Source organism: Ixodes scapularis, unplaced genomic scaffold (assembly GCF_016920785.2).
Source record: "Ixodes scapularis isolate PalLabHiFi unplaced genomic scaffold, ASM1692078v2 PGA_scaffold3__209_contigs__length_174095766, whole genome shotgun sequence".
Lineage (NCBI taxonomy): Eukaryota > Metazoa > Arthropoda > Arachnida > Ixodida > Ixodidae > Ixodes > Ixodes scapularis.
This window is the reverse complement of record NW_024609868.1, coordinates 135,693,793-135,713,680: the sequence shown is the minus strand read 5'-3', so window position 1 is coordinate 135,713,680 and position 19,888 is coordinate 135,693,793.

Genomic DNA, 19,888 nt, shown 5'->3' with positions numbered 1-19,888 from the left:
AGCTGGGCCAATAACGAGGACCCTCGGTCGGTTATCAAGACTTCGGGGGCGCCATTTCGAAGAAAAATAGATTCGACCAAAAACTTGGCGACTTCCACTGCTGTTCTCGACGGAACGGCTTTCGTCTCCGCCTACCGGGTGAGGTAACCTGTGGCAACGATAATTCAGCTGTTCCCCGACGTCGACAAAGGGAAGGGCCCAAGCGAATTCATTCCAATCTCTTGGAATGGCGTAGTCGGGGCTGATATCGGTTGCACGAATCCCGCAGGTGTCGTTGGGGCTTCTTACGTCGTTGGCACTCGTCACGTGACCGTGCGTACAGATGAACACTCCTCGGGAGATTTGGCTAGTAGTACTTGCCACGAATCCGGGCAAGGGTCCTGCTGTATCCGAGATATCCAACCGTTGGGTCGTCGTGGCAGGCTTGAAAGATTTCTCCTGGGAGGCTGGTAGGGACAACCAAAAGCCAGCGAGTTTTGCTGGTTCCGAAATTGTTTCTGAAGAGCACGCCTCGCCGCAGGACAAAGCTCGAAAGGTCCCGAGAAAAGACCCGTGGGACTGAGCCTCCTCGACATTCGAGGCGGTCGATCATGAAGCGAAGTTCCGTGCAGTGTTGTACGGAACGGCGTTCCAAGAAACGGCGTTCCTGGAACGCGTTCTTTTTAGGAGGAACGAAGGAACGCCGCCGTTCCATTTTGCATTGGTGGAACTGAAACGGGAACGCGTTACATTTTTATTGGAACGGAAAAAGGAACGGCGTTCCTTTTTTTCTTCCAGTGGAGTAATTTGTATGTTATTTCTGAAAGGGAAATTCTGAAAGTATAAAAACAATATCCATCTAAAAGAAGACCAGGATTTCGTTAGCTTTTTGGTACATAACATATGGTTAATTTTGTGTGATACTCGCTTGGTGACAGTCGGGTGCAGGAGAGGTAGTGAACATCGATTCTTTTTTCAGTGCCCGAGACTGCGGTACAAAAAGCCAAACTTTTACTCGAAGGAAAAGACACAGAAAGAGGGACGTTTCAAACTCAGCTACTTTCTTTGCTTCCACGAACTCTCATACACCTAGAAATCTAAGGCCGACTACAGCCATCACTGAACTTCCACAAGAGACGTACAGTTACAACAAAAGAGCAGGTTACCCGATATCGAACGCACCCTTTTATCCTGAATATTGGTGACATGAAATATACACAAAAATTAATTTTTATTTCTTCTCCCCTTGTTTCCTATCATCAAACTGAACAACGAATCCAGCCTCCACGAAGAAGGACTTGTACGTTTCAAGACCCTTCAAACAGCCCTACCTTCTTCACTTGCTCGTCTTGCGGACAGCAACATCGAGAAGCAACGGTTGTTATGTTCGAACAAAGTGACTTCGTTAAAAGGTTAAAAGGCGCGAACAAACGGGACGAAAAAAGAGACACGTACGACACGGACAGGCGCCAACTTCCAACTGATTTATTGAAACACGAATCATCGTCAAACTCGATCCCAATCGCCTAAACACATGCAACTGATAAAAATTCCTATCGCTCATTACACACATCCTTCGAGAAACACAATTTCTTTGGTTAACAGATAAATAGATGGCATGCTGACGCATCTGTCAGCCACTTTGTGTATGCAGAAAGCTTCGATTAGTTCTCTTTCCATTTTTTTCATTCCCTTTCTTGATAAACCTTGTGCGCACAAACAAAGGTTCGCACCCACATCGTTTGCAGTGCTCCGCAAGATGCCCACCCAAATTACTGCGTACGGCTAGCTTATATTCGCGCGCTCTTTCATTAAAGAATCGGCCGGTCTGACTAATGTAAACTTGGCCGCAACTAAAAGGAATCTCATAAACCACCTTAGTCACGCATTCGGTGTATCTTGTTACATGTCTCTTTGAGCACACTACATACTTTCGTTGTCATCGCGTGTAACAAACATGTAACAAGATACAGCGAATGCGTGACTAAGGTGGTTTATCAGATTCCTTTTAGTTGCGGCCAACTTTACATCGGTCAGACCGGCCGATGTTTAATGAAAGAGCGCGCGAACATAAGCTTGCCGTACGCAATAATTCGGATGGGCATCTTGCGGAGCACTGCAAACGATGTGGGTGCGAACCTTTGTTTGAGCGCACAAGGTTTATCAAGAAAGGGAATAAAAAAGGAAAGAGAACTATTCGAAACTTTCTGTATACACAAAGCGGCTGACAGATGCGTAAGCATGCCATCTCTTTATCCGTTAACCAAAGAAATTGTGTTTCTTGAAGGAAGTGTGTAATGAGCGATAGGAATTTTTATCAGTTGCATGTGTTTAGGCGATTGGGATCGAGTTTGACGATGATTCGTGTTTCAATAAATCAGTTGGAAGTTGGCGCCTGTCTGTGTCGTACGTGTGTCATTTTTTGTCCTGTTTGTTCGCGCCTGTTAACCTTTTAATCGATATAAACGAACTAGCCCCAACCAAAGTTTTATTTACTTCGTTAGATTGAAACCCGTGAGGTTGTTAGGAAACGTTCATGCAATGTGCGGTAACAGTACATTTCGCTCGTCTGAATCGCCCAACGCCAAATATGGTTAAAAGCTGAGATTTTTAAAGGTGAATATATCAACAAATGAAACACTGCTTCCGCTTGTCTTCTTCTCTTGGTGCCTTTCCATCACTGGATTCAAATTTGTATGTTGCCATTTGATGGGACAGATAAAAAAACGCCACTTTGTTTGATCTAATTGTATATGATAATCGTCAAAATACAAATGCAACGTATATATAACGATACGTTCCATTTCTTTAACTGTAACGGGAATCCTTTTTCACATATTGAACTTGTAACGGGAACGCGTTCCAAACATCAGAAGGAACGTGTACAACACTGGTTCCGTGTCGTCGCGTTGAAGTGCCCTCATGTCGCTAGCGATAACTACGCCAAGAAAACGGGCGTCGTCATGGTCGTCGGCGCCGGCAATGGGAGGTTCGACTCGGGCCCTAGCGTCTACGATATTCACCAGGCATATTTGATCACTGAAATAGAACCCTTCCAAAACTGTGTCGTGCACTTTATCTTTTCGCAGTATTCTCGACATGCCAGCGTCACCTTAATAAAAGAGAAAGCCGACCTTCCAGAACTGGTCTTAAGACGCAAGCTGTCTTGCTTATGCCTTTTGCACCGCATTTACTGTGCACCATCTCTCAGCCAAGGCACCCTAACACAGCCACATTTCATTACGGCTCGTCTTAATCACTTATGCAAAATTGACCGTTTCACCTGCCGCACTACTTCTTTTTGTATCCCTTGTTTCCCAAAACACACAGTTAGCAAAAATAACACGCCCAGACGTGTGAACCGTTGTCCCATAGCGGACAAGCCAAAACGTGTTCGTTATACACGCAGCCATGTCTGTTATTCGCCTACACACGAGGTGCCGAGTGAAATTAACACGCTATACCGTGTCTGCCTTCCGAGAAACACGGCTGAGCGTGTTCCTTAGGAAACATGGCGGCCAGCAGCCAAGAACAGGCGAGAGACGAGCAAGCGAGCCGAGCACCTTTCAGCCGAATTGAAAGCACACAGGACACGGTTGTTCTCGTTCGATGTCTTTAGAACACAGCAAACAGATCTCCAAGCGGCGGACGTAGCTATGTGCAAAGGTACGTACGTGCGTCGTCGGCGGTTGGTGGCGCCGGCAGCTACAACGGAACCGCTAGACAAAAAAAAAAAAAAAAAAACGAATACCGAACTTGCATGGACAAATAACTCAAGCAAACAATTTGGAATCGGGCGGTAACTTGCGCCACCTAGAGAGATTTCTAGCAGCCAGTAAAAAGCAAAAGAAAAACAGGAACCTGTTAATACGCTCAGAACTATCACGAGTTGACGAGTACGCGTACGGGAGCAGACGCCTTCACTTTTGGGGCGTCTTGATGCAGTGTCTTGTCGTAAGTCGTGTCGGTGTCAAATGGAGCGGTGGGCCTTGGGAGTTTGCGACCGCTGTTATTCGTGATCACTCTTGTGGGGCTGATCCGGTTTCTAGAGCGCAGCTCTTAGGCGCCTGTTTCCGGCTTGAGCGGCGTCGGCGTCGCCGTCGCCGTCACCGTCGGCGTAACCGCGCGGTGCATTGTGGGTAAATTTCCCCGCTAAATCTAGCGGAAAACGTTCCCCGCTAAATCTAGCGAAAAAATTTCCCCGCTAAATTTAGCGGCAAACTTTCCCCGCTATATCTAGCGGATTAATTTCCCCCGCTAAATCTAGCGGACAAATTTCACCGCTAAATCTAGCGAAAAAATTTGCCCGTTAAATCTAGCGGAAAAAAATTTCCCCGCTAAATTTAGCCGAAATATTTCCTCGCTAAATCTAGCGGAAAAACTTCCCCACTAAATCTGGCGGAAATTTTCCCCGCTAAATCTAGCGGAAAAAATTTCCCCGCTAAATCTAGCGGAAAAAATTTCCCCACTAAATCTGGGGGAAAAATTTGCCCACTAAATCTAACAGGACGATTCCTCTGGGGGGTAACGTGACCCCCGAGGTCACGTGACACCCCCAGGGCACGTGACCTCCAAGGTCACGTGACCCCCACGTGACCTTGGGGAGGGGTCATGTGACCCAACCAAGGTCACGTGACCGCACCCCAGGTCACGTAACCCCCCCTCCCCCGAGGTTACGTGACCCCCCCCCCCCCCCCCCCCCCCGAGAACATGTGAACCTCAGTACCCTTCCCTCCTCCTCCTCAAGAGCTCCGCTCTAATTCGGCGTTACAGGGAGTTGTAAACGGCTTTCATTTCTTAAATAATTTTTTTATACCGCCATTATCCCGAACATTGAAAATTCACGGGCCCATGTCACTGCATTATGCTGAATCGCGAGCTCCTTCTCTGTTGACGTCGTTTTTCTGGTAGCACTAGTGGATTCTGCAAGCGTTTAAACAGTGTGCACCGTCTCGCTTACATCCGCGGTGACGTACTCAACCTGTTGAAACTTATTGCTTCCGTCATTTTGGAGTACGCAAGGCAGTTATCTCGCTGCTCTGGTTTCGCTTATAAAAGCAAGGCAAAACGCTCGTAGTTCCCGCCCTCAGTACACGTTGGAAATCTTCCACACTTTGACACCGGATAATTGGATGAATGAGGCTTCACATGTACTTCAGAGGTCACTCTCCCCGCTTCCCCACCATCGAGAAGCAGAACCAGCTGGTGACAAGCCTCGGATGAAAGGCTTGAGCATCAACAGCCTAAGTGCACTCTGTGCCGATACGGGCGATGCGGGTTTCTGTCAACCGGTAGACCAGCACAAAATGTGACCGTTCGAGCTCTTTGTCATGACACGGTGTTGCAGAGGGTAGGGTATAACACAACGAACCACCGAAGCAAACGAACTGTTATCGTAAATCTTGGCTTGTGATTGTGCTTTTGTATATCATCTCATTTATTTTGCTGGAAACGCAAACGACGGGCATAACAAAATCCTTTGCATATTCCGCATACCTCGCAAAAGCATTTACCCAGTCACCTTGCGAAAAGCGCAAAACACGTAGTCCGCACCGTCCTGACTTCCCCTGTCTTTTACCTGCTTTAGAGCAGTGTGTATCTGCTAGTACGTATGCCTACTAAAGCTGAAACCTGAAACTAGGGGCAGCGCCAGAGAGGAAAGAGACAAAGTTGGGAAAGCTTGCTCGCTCTTCCCGATTTCTCAACTTTCAAGTGATTTTACCATAATAAATGCACCAACGCCTCTTCCCAAAGTAAAGAAAAAGCACTATGTTCACTATGTAAAAAATGGTCTTAGTTCAGGCATCTGTGGCCAGGTAGGAAATGTTGCCCTAATTTATTCACACCGCATGATGAGCGCAACGAACTCACACGAGATTTCTGCATAACCGGGCGTTTGCAGGACGGAATCATCTACTCGAGCATCGTGGGTTGATGCGCGAACACTGTGAAAACGCAGTCCAACACGAAGCATAAAAACGGCAGATTTAGGACAACAATCAGAAGTTCAATGTTCAATTAAAACGACGTAATTTTGTTGAAAACGCCAGCAGCTTGTTACTCACGGTATACGTCAAGAATTTTCCACATTTTGAAACGGAACGAAGGAAGATTTACTTTTAAAAACGCTCGCTGCGTCCTCCCGGACCAGTTTGACCGGATCAGCAAACGACGATGCGACAGAACCCGTTGAACCTCAACCCAACAACAACCAATTTGAGCTCCGTGTTAGTGTGGGTTTCTACCTCCAAGGGGGCACTGCACCACACACCACGAGCGTTTCGGCTCTTTGTCGCATCGCCGTGTTGCACCAAACAGAACGAGATCGCCGAAGTCAGCGCAGCGCTGTCGTGAACGTTGGCTTGTGGTTGCGCACTCGTAGACCATGTGACTCTCTTCGCTTTCAAAGCACACACGACGATTACGAAAAATACTTTACGTCTTCCGGGAACATCGCAAGGGCACTTCTCCCTGTCAAGACTTCGCTATCTGCGCGGAAACTCCGAAGCTCTATGCGAAGCTTCTTGCGTCCCGTCAAACCAAAACAATAGCGGCGCCATGCGTTGTTGCCAGATTTTCTGCGGTCAAACAAAAACAACGGAAGCAAACCGGCTCTAGCTTCCAGCATACGTCGGCGTTGCGCTTGCGCCATGGCCAGATTTTCTTTGTTACCTCCAACCAACGTTACTAGAACCACTCAGTTGAGAAACTGCCATAGAGACTGCTCTGAAAAAGTGGCCCCAATCTGTCCACCAGAACCGAGCTAATGGCGAACACAACGCCGCCATTTCTCCCGCAGCGGCCACTCGAGGAACTGTACGCTACTTCTATTTTGGCTTTAATCGGCCATTTTGGCGCCGAAAGAAATACAGCGGAAAAGTTCACAGGGTTGCCACCCCCATCTTCTCAGCGGACGCGCCGCGAATTTCAACCGAAGTTAAAATGCACCTAGGTCGGGACGCGCTACCTAAAAGGACCTCTGAGGCATGGTTGTATAAAAACAATATTAATTGTTCCGCAAAACCTTGCAAACTAAAGATTGTAAAAACATCACGTGCCCCTCATTTTGTACTAAACTCCAATAAATTTACGCAAAAACATGCTTTCTAAAAGCTCAAGATGACAACAGTACAGACAAATGATAAAGAGTGACGCTGTTGTATTTAGCTTGGTCTCGGTGGACGCCAGCGGCCCAGGTTTCGACGGCGAGTTTCCCAACTGAGTGCTCTAGTAACGCTGCCTCCAACGTTGGTCAGCTCTCACTTAACTGGTGTAAAGTTTTAATATGGCGGCCACCACGGCGCGCCATAAATTCTGAGGAGGGTGCCTGGGAAGCGGCGGCACTTCCCCCCCCTCATGGGGTTACACACCGTTTCTCTTGCAGTTGAAGTTTGAAGCCAAAACGAAACCCACTGCAATGTCACTTGTTCAGATCAAGGACATGCTTTTTGTAATCATTTCAACTGTTTAGAACGAATAATTAGACCCATAACTTTATTTGTGGTGTGTAATACACTATTATCAAGACCCCTAAAATAAATACAAGCAAGGGTGACATAACGGAAGCCGCATTGCCATCGACCAGAAAATGGCAGCGAGCACAGTAAGCGCGGGTTTCGACAGCGTCCTGCGACATGGCGCAATTGCTTTTGGTGCGTATTGTCATGGGTGGTGACTAAAAAAAACAATAAATAAACAGGAAGAAATAAACGTTTAATGTGGCGAACTTGTGCCAAAAATAAAAGGGTACAAAAGATAATAACAGAGCGTCGCGGGCGTCGAAGTTGGCGTAGCAGCAGAGTCGAACGCTGGGGCGAAACTGACTCCGCTCGCCTGGCGGAATTCCTTATGTACCCTCGTGGGTTTCTGGATCGTTCGGCGTAGAAGGTTCGGCGCGTAGAACATTCTAACCTCGAATCAGCAAGATGATTCTCGAATTTACCAGAACATTACTTTACAGAGTCAACAAAAATGTGCCTCCGCGGCCAGGAATCGAACCCTGGCTTTCACCGTGGAAAGCAAGCGCGATAACCCTTAGGCCACGCGCGCGCTGCCTACTTGGCCAGCTGCGCGCGCGGCATTACTCCCCCTTTTAAAAAGGCATCGTCTCGATGCTACGTAAAAGGCAACAAAACAGAGCGAAACAAACAAAAGAATGGGAACATACGGAGGCTCGGGAAACACAATTCTATCAAGCGATGCACAAGATCACAGTTCGCAGTCTTATCGCGCGTAGTACGGCTTGAGGCGCACGACGTGGACGACTTCCTGTCGTGGAGCGCGGCGTGATGAAGTCCGTGTTCCGTCGGGCATCACCTCGTAGTTCAGATCCCCGAGTCGACGAAGTACTTTGTAGGGCCCGAAGTAGCGCTTTAGGAGTTTCTCACTGAGACCACGGCGCCGGATCGGTGTCCACACCCACACCCTGTCTCCGGGCTGGAAGTGGACGTCCCGACGACGAAGGTTGTAGCGGCCAGTGTCGACACGTTGTTGGGCTTGAATACGGTGTCTGGCGAGCTGGCGGACTTCTTCCGCCCGTTGGGCAACCACCTGGGCGTCGTCGCTTCCGTCGACAGCCGGTTCTTGGGGTAACATCGCGTCCAGCATTGTCGTTACTTTGCGACCATGAACCAGTTGGAAAGGTGTCACCCCGGTGGTCTCTTGCACGGCCGTGTTGCAGGCAAATGTGACGTACGGCAAAACCTCGTCCCATGTCTTGTGCTCCACGTCGACGTACATGGAGATCATGTCGGCGATGGTCTTGTTGAGTCTCTCCGTCAGCCCATTGGTCTGCGGGTGGTACGCCGTTGTGCGCCGATGGCTGGTGTGGCTGAGACGAAGGATTTCTTGCGTCAGCTGGGCCATGAATGATGATCCACGGTCTGAGATCAAAACTTCGGGAGCGCCGTGCCGGAGGACGGTGGACTCGATAAAGAACTTGGCGACTTCCACAGCCGTCCCTGCAGGAAGGGCTTTCGTTTCGGCGTACCGTTTGAGATAATCTGTGGCGACAATAATCCATCTGTTTCCTTGCGTCGATGGTGGGAAAGGACCAAGTAGATCCATTCGGATCTGCTGGAACGGTACGGACGGGGGAGCGAACGGATGTAGGAGACCTGCCGGCTTCGTCGGTGGTTTCTTGCGTCGCTGGCACTCGTGGCAGGACCGTGTGTAGTAGTGAACGGTCTTCGGCTGCTTGGGCCAGTAATACCTTTCACGAATTCGGGCCAGCGTACGGCTGTAACCAAGGTGTCCGGATGTCGGGTCGTCGTGGCAGGCTTGGAAGATCTCCGCTCTAAGGTCGGTAGGGATTACCAGCAGCCATGGTGTGCTGTTGTCTCCGAAGTTCTCCTTGTAAAGTGCACCTTGTCGGAGGACGAAAGTCGGCAGGGCTCTCAAGAAGACACGGGGGACAGTACCCCCTCGTCCTTCGAGGTGCTCGATTAACGCGCGCAACCCAGGGTCGTCTCTTTGACGTCGTGCCATGTCGTCGGTGTTCACTGCACCTAGGAAGCACTCGTCGTCATCGTCGTTGCTGCTGCCAGAAGGTGTTTCGACGGGGGCTCTGGACAGGCAGTCGGCGTCGCTGTGCTCCCGGCCTGACTTATAGACCACAGTCATGTTGAACTCTTGTAGTCGTAGCCTCCATCGTGCGAGGCGTCCTGACGGGTCCTTGAGGTTCGCAAGCCAGCAGAGCGAGTGGTGGTCCGTGACTACACGGAACGGGCTCCCGTACAAATACGGACGAAACTTCGTTATTGCCCAGACGACCGCAATGCATTCTTTCTCAGTCGTGGTGTAATTTTTCTCCGCCTTGGACAGTGTCCGACTTGCGTAGGCGATAACTCGCTCGTTGCCTTCTTGCACTTGAACCAGTACCGCGCCAAGTCCAGCGTTACTTGCGTCCGTGAAAATTTCGGTTTCCGCATCTTGATCGAAATGTCCCAGAACAGGAGGAGTCTGCAGTCGTCGCTTCAGCTCGTCGGATGCCTGCTGCTGCTCCTCGGCCCATTCGAACTTCTCGGCGTCCTTTGTGAGGTTTGTGAGCGGTGCGGAAATCCTTGCAAAATTCCGGATGAAGCGCCGATAGTAGGCACATAGTCCAAGAAGCCTTCGCACGGCCTTCTTGTCTGTCGGTGCTGGAAATGCTGCGACGGCGCGAGTCTTCTGTGGGTCAGGGCGAACGCCTTCGTTACTAACCACATGACCTAGGAACTTCAGTTCGTCATAGGCGAACCGACACTTTGACGGCTTCAGGGTGAGTCCGGCGGTCCGTATGGCTTGGAGAACTGCTCGGAGTCGTCGCAAGTGCTCGTCGAAGTCGCTGGAAAACACTACGACGTCATCGAGGTAGACGAGACAGCTCTGCCACTTCAGTCCTGCCAGTACAGTGTCCATGACACGCTGGAAAGTTGCTGGAGCCGTGCACAGTCCGAACGGCAACACCTTGAACTCGTACAGCCCATCTGGCGTGACGAAAGCTGTCTTCTCTCGGTCCCGTTCGTCGACTTCGATCTGCCAGTAGCCGCTCTTCAGGTCCATGGATGAAAAGTATCCGGAGTGGCGCAGCCGGTCTAACGTGTCGTCGATGCGGGGGAGTGGATAGGCGTCTTTCTTCGTCACTGCGTTCAGCTGCCGGTAGTCCACGCAGAACCTAAGCGTTCCGTCCTTCTTCTTAACCAGTACAACTGGAGAGGCCCACGGACTCCTTGAAGGTTGGATTATGTCGTAGTTCAGCATCTCTTGCACTTGCTGCTGGATCACCTCCCTTTCCTTAGCGGAGAATCTGTACGGCGATCGATGCACAGGGCGCGCGTCGTCCTCGGTAACGATGCGGTGTTTCGCAACGGCGGTTTGGCGCACCCTCGACGACGTCGCGAAGCAGTCACTGTATTCGGCGAGGAGGTCACTTAGCTGCCGTCGTTTCGGGCTTGGAAGCCTAGGGTCAATGTCGAGCTGCGCTGGCGACGGACTGTCTTGCTGACGTGGCGAGGTTTCGTCAGTAATCGTGGCGATTTCGGCGGCGTTTCGAAGTTCCTCGACGTGGCCCACGGCTGCACCTTTCGTGAGGTGTTGCGTTTCATTTCAGAAGTTCGTCACGAGGACCACAGTCCGCCCATCCTGAAGTTCAGCTACTCCTCTTGCGCCGCCTATTCCTATTCCCAGGAGCAATTGAAGGTTGCCTTCTAGGACAACTTCGCCGCAGGTAGCTGTATCGGCCACGACGGGTACGACAACACTTGATCGCGGCGGCAGGCTCACGTGGTCGGTGGCAACTCGGACGGCAGCTGACCCTGTTTGGGGTTTCTCTGAAGGCGGAACAAGCTTCCGCAGCGTCAGTCTGTTCTCACGCAGGTCGATGACGGCGTCGTATTCACACAGAAAGTCCATGCCAAGAATGACATCTCTGGAACAGTCGTGTAGAACGATGAACTTTACCGGACACGTCTCGCCGTGAATCTCGACGCGAGCAGTGCACCTTCCGACGGGCGTGATGAGATGTCCTCCTGCGGTTCGTATTTGGGGTCCATCCCACGGCCTCATGACTTTTCGAAGGCGGCGGGAGAGCCTCCCACTCAAGACTGAGTAGTCTGCTCCGGTGTCCAAGAGTGCTGATGCGTTGTGGCCGTCGATGACGACGTTTAGGTTATTGGACACCGTTGCAGGGGCGTCGTTTTGGTCTCTGGTAGCGCTCGAGTGGGGGCCCTCCGACGTTTGTGGAGGATCTTGGCGTCGGTCGTCTTCGGCAACTCCACCTGCAGGGGTTGCCGCGTCTAGTTTTCCCGGCGAGGAGCGAGGGGTGACAGGCTTTCACGTCGGGGTCGGTGCATCGGCGAAGCTGGACGTCGTGGCGACGGCGACCGGAATTCTCGGCGGGACGCGGGCTCGGGGGACTGAGGTCGTCGCAGGTACTCGTCGATCTCCCGAGGTCGTTCACTATAACGAGGGCGCGGGTCGTTCGGGTGGAACCCGCGCAGCCCGAGTCGTCGGTATGGGCATCGGCGGTAGGTGTGGTCTGCTTCCCCGCAGTGGAAGCACAGAGGGCGTCGGTCGGGCGTTCGCCACACGTCGGTCTTCCGGGGTACGCGGGGCTCCGTGCAGCGTACTGGACTTGATCGAAGTGGCGTCGGTTGGGCTGCGGCGCAGGAGAGTAACGTCGGGGCGGCGCGACATAGGCGCGAGTAGTAGGTGGTGGCCGTCAGGCCACTGCGGCGTAAGTTAGCGTGGGTTCTTCGGGGACTGCCCCGCTCATGGGAGCTTCTGGTTGGATGGCTCTCTGCCCTTCTTCCCGCACAACCTCTGCGATGGAGATCGAGGCGGGGTGATCAGTGTCGGGTAGAATTTTCCGGAGCTCTTCCCGGACGATGTCCCGGACAATTTCACGAAGGTTGTCAGCGCAGATGCGGCCCTCGTCGATTCGGGAAGATGCCAGCGTAGAAGCAACAGGCGTGTCGGGGAGTCGGTTGTAGTGGCTGGCTCGGGCTTGCAGGGCACGCTCGATGTTCGTTGCCTCGGCGACAAAATCTTCGACAGTTGTCGGAGGGCTGCGGACAAGGCCACCAAAGATGTTTTCTCTCACGCCCCGCATGAGGAAACGTAGCTTCTTCTCTTCTATAGCCCGAGGGTCGGCGCGGGCGCTCAGGCGCAGGACGTCCTCTACGAAGCCGGTGACACTCTCGTTGGGGCCCTTGGTTCTGGTTCGCAGTAGGTCCTCGGCTCTCTCTCGGCGGTGGTGGTTTATGAAGGTAGCCTTGAGGTCGGTCTTGAAAATGTCCCACGACGTCAGGGAGGACTCATGATTCTCGTACCAGTGCTTCGCGGTCCCCTCGAGCGAAAAATAGACATTGTGCAGGCGCTGCTCGTCGGTCCAGCAATTGTGGCGGGCGACGCGTTCATACTGGTCAATCCAGTCTTCGACGTCTTCGTACTGCTCGCCGTGGAATGGAGCCGGTGTCCGAGGAGCGACGGGTAGGTAGACGACGCCAGGAGCGGCGGGGGTCTGCGACTGGTTGGCCATCGTCGGCTGCCTGGTCCTGGGTGGTAAAAGTCCGTATTACGGGTGTAGCCCTTGGGTGCGGCGACTTGATCGAGTCTCGACCTGGTCTTCGTTGGGTCCTCAGGAGCTTGGGTTCGGACTTGTACGGCGGGAACTCGGAGGGCTGCGCTGCACGGACATGCGGTACCCCGCACCTCCACCAAAATGTCACGGGTGGGGACTAAAAAAAACAAAAAAATAAACAGGAAGAAATAAACGTTTAATGTGGCGAACTTGTGCCAAAAATAAAAGGGTACAAAAGATAATAACAGAGCGTCGCGGGCGTCAAAGTCGGCGTAGCAGCAGAATCGAACGCTGGGGCGAAACTGACTCCGCTCGCCTGGAGGAATTCCTTATGTACCCTCGTGGGTTTCTGGATCGTTCGGTGTAGAAGGTTCGGCGCGTAGAACATTCTAACCTCGAATCAGCAAGATGATTCTCGAATTTACCAGAACATTACTTTACAGAGTGAACAAAAATGTGCCTCCGCGGCCAGGAATCGAACCCTGGCTTTCACCGTGGAAAGCAAGCGCCATAACCGTTAGGCCACGCGCGCGCTGCCTACATGGCCAGCTGCGCGCGCGGCAATATCCTTTCTAAGTGTCTCCCCAAGCATTCCGGTGCTTCGATAGCCGGCAATGCTGCGGTCGTCGCCGGTGGGGATGCGTGTTTTCGGGGTCGGCTACACGGATATGCGCGTATGACCGAACCAAAACACGTTTTTGGAACCTCGCATGATTTTTGAACGAATTATTCATTACTCAACGTGTAAATTTATGGTAATTTGTGCAAATAGCGTGTTTTTCGCTCAAATATTCACCAAATACACGGGACTTGCTAACAGTGCAGCAGTGTGGTGGAATGATCTAACAGAGCGCGTCGTCACCGAGATTAACCCTGATAGTTTTCGTTTTAATATGAGCAGCCATTTAGGTATTGTATGACATAGGATTTGTTGTATATTTGCGCTACAGTGCAATATATTATTATTTGTTCCTTGATTTACGATTTGTTGTGTGTTTGCACTGCTGTGCATGTTTTTATTTTATTTTCTGTGTGTTTCATATATGATGTACTTACCCCCTTATGTAATGTCCTTCTCAGAAGTACCTGTAAGGTATTTGAATAAATAAATGAATAAAACAGTCAGCGTCATTATGCTTGCGGCCGGACTTCTGCACAAACTCGAAAACTTCAGCGGGCTAGGCGTCCTCACGGATCCTTGAGGTTTGCGACCCAGCAGGGGGTGTGGTGGTCCGTGACCACGCGGAACGGGATCCCGTACAAATAGGGATGGAACTTGGTTATCACTCAGACGACAACAATACATTCTTTGTCGGACGTTGAATAATTGTGTCCGGCCTTAGAGAGCGCGCGGCTTGCGTAAGCGGTTACTCTCTCTGCCCCCTCTTGTCGGTCAACGAGTATCGCACCGAGACCGGTATTGCTGGCGTCCGTGTGGATTTCTGTCTCTGCCGTTTGATCAAAATGCCCGAGGATAGGGGGCGCCAGGAATCTTTGCTTGAGATCGTCGAACGCTTGTTTTTGCTCCTCTCCCCACTGTAACTGCACGTCGTCCTTCGTGAGACGTGTCAGTGGTGCAGAAATTTGTGCAAAGTCACGCACGAAACGTGTGTAATAGGCGCATAGCTTAAGGAACCTTCGGACGGCCTTCTTGTTTAATGGCTTCGGGAATTCGGCGACAGCGGATGTGTCTACAGAATCAGGGCTTACACCCTGAGCACTCACGACGTGGCCCAAGACTTTCAGCTCACCATAGGGGAACCGACACTTGGAAGGCTTGAGCGTCGTCAGCCCAGCAGCCTTGAAGGCCTGTTGCACGGCTCGCAGTCGTCTGAGGTGCTCGTCGAATTCGCTAGCGGACACAACAACGTCGTGGAGGCAGACGAGACAACTCTGCCATTTCAAGCCGGAAAGGACGGTGTCCATAACGCGCTGGAAGTTTGCCCGCGCTGTGCACTGCCCGCATGGCATTACTTCAAATTCATACAGTCCGTCCGGTGTGACGAAGGCAGTCTTCAGACGCTCTCGGTCGTCGACCTCAATCTGCCAGTACCCGGTCTCCAAGTCGATCGACGAAAATTATCGGGCGTGGTGCAGCCGGTCCAGGGTGTCGTCGATGCGGGAAAGTGGATAGACGTCCTCTTTTGTTAATACGTTCAGCCGGCGATAGTCCACGCAGAACCTCAGGGTTCCGTCTTCCTTCTTCACCAGGACTACTGGGGAAGCCCACGGACTGTATGAGGGCTGGACAACGTCGTCATTAAGCATTTCTTGAACTTGCTTCCGGATGACTTTCCTTTCTTTCACAGAGACTTGGTACGGTGGCCGATGCACAGGGAGTGCGTCGCCATCAGTAACGCCTTATTCACACAGCCGGCGTTTTCCCCATTCCGGCACCGTCGCGAGGGTTGTTCCCGGCAGTGGAGAGGATTTTCGGCCTGGTTTTCGCCAGAAAACTGTGCCATGCCAGCGTAAGGTAATGGAAAAATATTTTACTCCAACCAAAAATTAAACTCGGACCCAACGTTTCAGATCCAGTTCGGTTTCTTCTTCAGGGGCGATTGATCTCGTGCGTGGGAGCAGCCTCGTCTTCTTGATTAGAAAAAGACTGGATGGCAAGGCGGAAATGCGATTAGGAAATATTCGTACCACCAAAGAAGACGGGGCTGCTCCCACGCACGAGATTAATCGCCCCTGAAGAAGAAACCGAACTGGTATTGAAATGTTGGGTCCGAGTTTAATTTATGGTTGGAGTCAAATATTTTTCCATTATTACTTCCCAACCAGACAGACGTCTGTCGAAGATGTTTATTCCCAGCGTAAGGTATAGCGTGAAAATAAGGAGGAACGATGGGCACTTCGCTGTTGACCGACGGGAATATTGCCACAAAAGAAACAATCGACCCTACGTTGCTCGCACCTCGGATTGATTCGGATACCGCTAGGATAAATTTTAAGGCGACGTTTTTGTGCTCTCGTTCACCATCGGAATCTCGGAGGTCTGCAGTGAAGCTTGAGCAATATATTTGGATACACAGCTTAGCGACGGAAATTGCGAGAGTCGTGCTTGGCAGTGTGCAATTGTTGTGCCGCTTCGTTCAAAAGACCAAAGGCTCACTTTGGTTTTGCGACGCACCTTGAAGCTGCTAGTTCCCGTGCCGTGTTAAATGATGCTGTGGTTCTTCTTAAATTGTGCCGGCGTAGACGCGCACTTCAATGGAGTACAGGTGTGCGGTGCACCGAAGAGCTGCCTTCAAGCTGGTAGTTCCTGTGCCGTGCTTTAGGTGATGTTGCGCTGCTTCCTAAATTGTTCTGGCGTAGACATGCACTTTCACGGAGCACAGGTGTTGCAGTTGATATTGATTTCGTTGGTCTATCGCACGTTTCGTCGATACAAACGTTTCATCAACACTCGTTACGCAAACTGCAAGCTTTATGCATTTTTGATCGCGCGTGTTACCTACCCAGCCCACCCGTTCACGCCGCTTTGCGGCAACAGTCTGCAGCGGCTCATTACCAGAAAAGTGGTCCCACATCCATTACAATTCAGTTCGTCCACGGCAGTCGCCAAACCCCGAAGGAAAGGATTTATTCAGACAGAACGCCACTAAAGCAATGCAGCTTCTTTAGTGGTCAGGGAAGACTCTACTTTGTCAGTTCTTTATATTGTCATGAATGCTTGCTCCAGTCCTATCTTCTATCACTATTTACTATTCTGGAAAGTTCCAGGCCACGCTGAGCTGTCGTTGTATGTTCTGGTAAAGGTGCTGGGTACTTTACCCATAGCCCTTCACTGTGTGTGCACCCTGGCGGCTCCTCAGCCGAGTTGCCCGATAACGGAACACGGGTTGCGGACTATCCCGCGTCCCGTTATCGCTCGTCCTGCGGTTAGCGTCCCGTTAAACCGCCAGGCGAAGGAGCACCACAAGGACGAACATCGGAAATACACTACGAAGAACATGAAATTCGTGCCAGTCGCTGCTACCAGCAAGAACCACCGGAATTCAGTCTTTTGCCAGAAAGACCGAAGCTGACTAAGCCAACAATGACAAACCTGTAGCAGCAAGCTGCGCCCGCTCCCACCATTGTTTCCATGCCCGTCAGACCTCACACTTCGACGCCCTTTCACGCATGGTGTACGAAGACGTCCAGCGCTGGATTGAATAATATGACCGTATCGCCCGCCACAGTGGGTGGACAGACAACCAGCTCCTGCAGAATCTATACCTCTCGGGGAAAAAGCTGCCCGGCGCCCTGGTTTGAGAACCACGAATCCTCCTTAACGACGTGGGAAGTTTGCAAGATTGAGCTGAAGTGCACTTTCATCAGCCAACATTGACGAGAGAGGGCAAAATTCCTGGTTCTGTCCAGGACACGACCCCAACGAGAACGTCACCGCCTTCGTGTAGGATGTTTTGCGCCTTCGGCAGCCTCGTCTGCAACCCCACAACAGTCGAAGGGTTCATATCACCAAGGCTTCCAACATTGAATGTACACTGCCAGGCCCGAGCCTGTCACTATCAACAACTCTCCAGCGTCTCGACACTCCAAACGTCCAGCTGCAACTTCGACGCCAGCCTCCCAGGCATTTGCAACCTCATCCACAACGCTGTCCGGGCGGAGATCAGGAAGCTACTTTCTGCCTTGCCTGGCTTTTATTTTGGTTGCCGAGATTGTTTCGGAACAAGTTCGACAGCAATTTCAACTGGAGACTTCTTCGAGCGAAGCGGCATCTGACGAACCGAGGGCGACTTACGCCACAAGTCACGACGACCGCCACCGGCTACCCGTTAGTATTAAATGCCAATTAAAAAGACACTCCAACGCCTAAGCATTTCCGACATCGGGAAGAACCAGTGTACGTCCGCCCTGAACAAATTACACCGAGGAAAACGGAGATGCTGCGAATAGTCGACCGAAAACCACTCTGCTACCACTGTATAAGGCTCACCATGCCTACTGGAGGTGCCCGTACCAATGAATTGGCCTGCGAGGGTTCCTGCCGAACGACCCTCGACCACGTCTCGAGAAGTGTCCGCGAGACATTGAGGAGTATCTTCGGCGGCCTTTGTCCCTGGTGCCGACAGTACCCCAAATCTCCTGATCCTCATCACCTCGATGGGACGTAAGCACAACAAAGCAGGTGACCTGCAATGCAAGGACAGTTGATTTGGTGTCGGTTGTCGTCAAAGGACAATACCTAATAATTTGCAGACACCAATTATTTGTGTCCACTCCAGGAAGCACACAATTTCAAACTTTGAGGGTGGATGCCGGTGAGTGACTTGAAGATATTGATTGGTTGGTTGTTCTCAAAAGTGGACACCAAGCATCACCCGACTTCACTTTGCCACACGAGACTTACACAAGTTGCAATGGTCGCGGTATGCAGAATGAATCGGCATTACGAAATACAAGTGGATTGGCTTGGATAGCAAACAAACATTGTTGTCAACCATCAAGTCAACGGTACAGCAAAAGGCACAGGCACGTAGGCAATACATGTCCAAGGTTGCTGCATTGACGCAGAAAACTACCAGGAAAATTTGCGGACTAGAAGTCGGCCATGCAGCTTCATTGCATCAGATGTCAGTGGCCGCACATGACGTATGATTACAAGCCTGCGTCAGAGGGTCAGGGTTGCCACTCGACCAAACTGAACACCAACGTGCCAGGAGCGACATCCGACAACAAGGAGCAGAGGTACTACGACCGAACGGCTGACACGAGACTGTCGCAGAAAGAACTCAATATAGAACCATTTGCAAAGAACCAATAATTATGTGATCGAGTAGAAATAAACATATTTGATACACTAACCAAATAAATATATTTCCGCTCGCCTTTACGCTTTCAGAATCTATACAAAAAGAATGGTGTTCACCGCACGTGCTGGATCTTTTGAGGACACTCGCATCTCCGACTCCTCAATATTAATGAAGGGGACACACCAGACTGGCTGCATTGGGCTGCACTCGTTCCACTTCTCCTGAACATGTGGTGCACCCGAAAACCAACTCCAGTGATGTGAAAATTTCGTTTATTAATTTATTCCTCTCAAGGCACACTGATAATAATGAGCACAAAACGGGCCCAGCTGCCGAAAATAAATATTACACTCGTAAGAAATAATTATTGCTGTAACTTGTCTAATGCAAAGAAAAACGCACCTCTGAACATCTAGTTTAATAGTATGTGTTGATGCATTGTTATAAAGCAACACACTTCCTACACGTATGACACAATATACCCTTTGCAAAACCCCATCAAGCAACATGACTGTCACCATTTGTCTACGGTGTTAAGCACACGAATGGGTTCCAGTTCACGTCAAATGCTAATGCAGCATTCGATTCCAATAGGCTCTGAGCCGAGTTCACAGTGATGGCTGACATAACATTCTTGTCGAACAAATGCCCAAAGTATGAAGGCCTTAAGTAATTTAAGCAGTAGCTAGTGTAATTCGTTTCATCACGATTTGGCAAAAAGTGCAGGCTACATCAGGGTGCTAATCTGCACAGATTTGTCACACACCTTCACTCCGTCTTTTTGAATGGCTTGAGGGGGCTCTGGGCGGTCTCCCGTTACCAGGTTACGGTGAACGGAGTATATGCAGCCCACACGTTTGAAAAAAAAAGTCTATTGAAACGACTGAAAGGAAGGGCAGTCAACATTTTTCAACAAGACTGCTCTTCGGATAAGGGATGGACGCAAATACGAGTCCTCTAGTCGAGGTAATTAAAACAAGTAAATAATTGACCGACTGATACAATGCACTCTCGATGAAAAAAACTATTGCTGCAATAAATCCTACGAAGGAGAGAAATGTGCATTTAATCTTCTATTTCC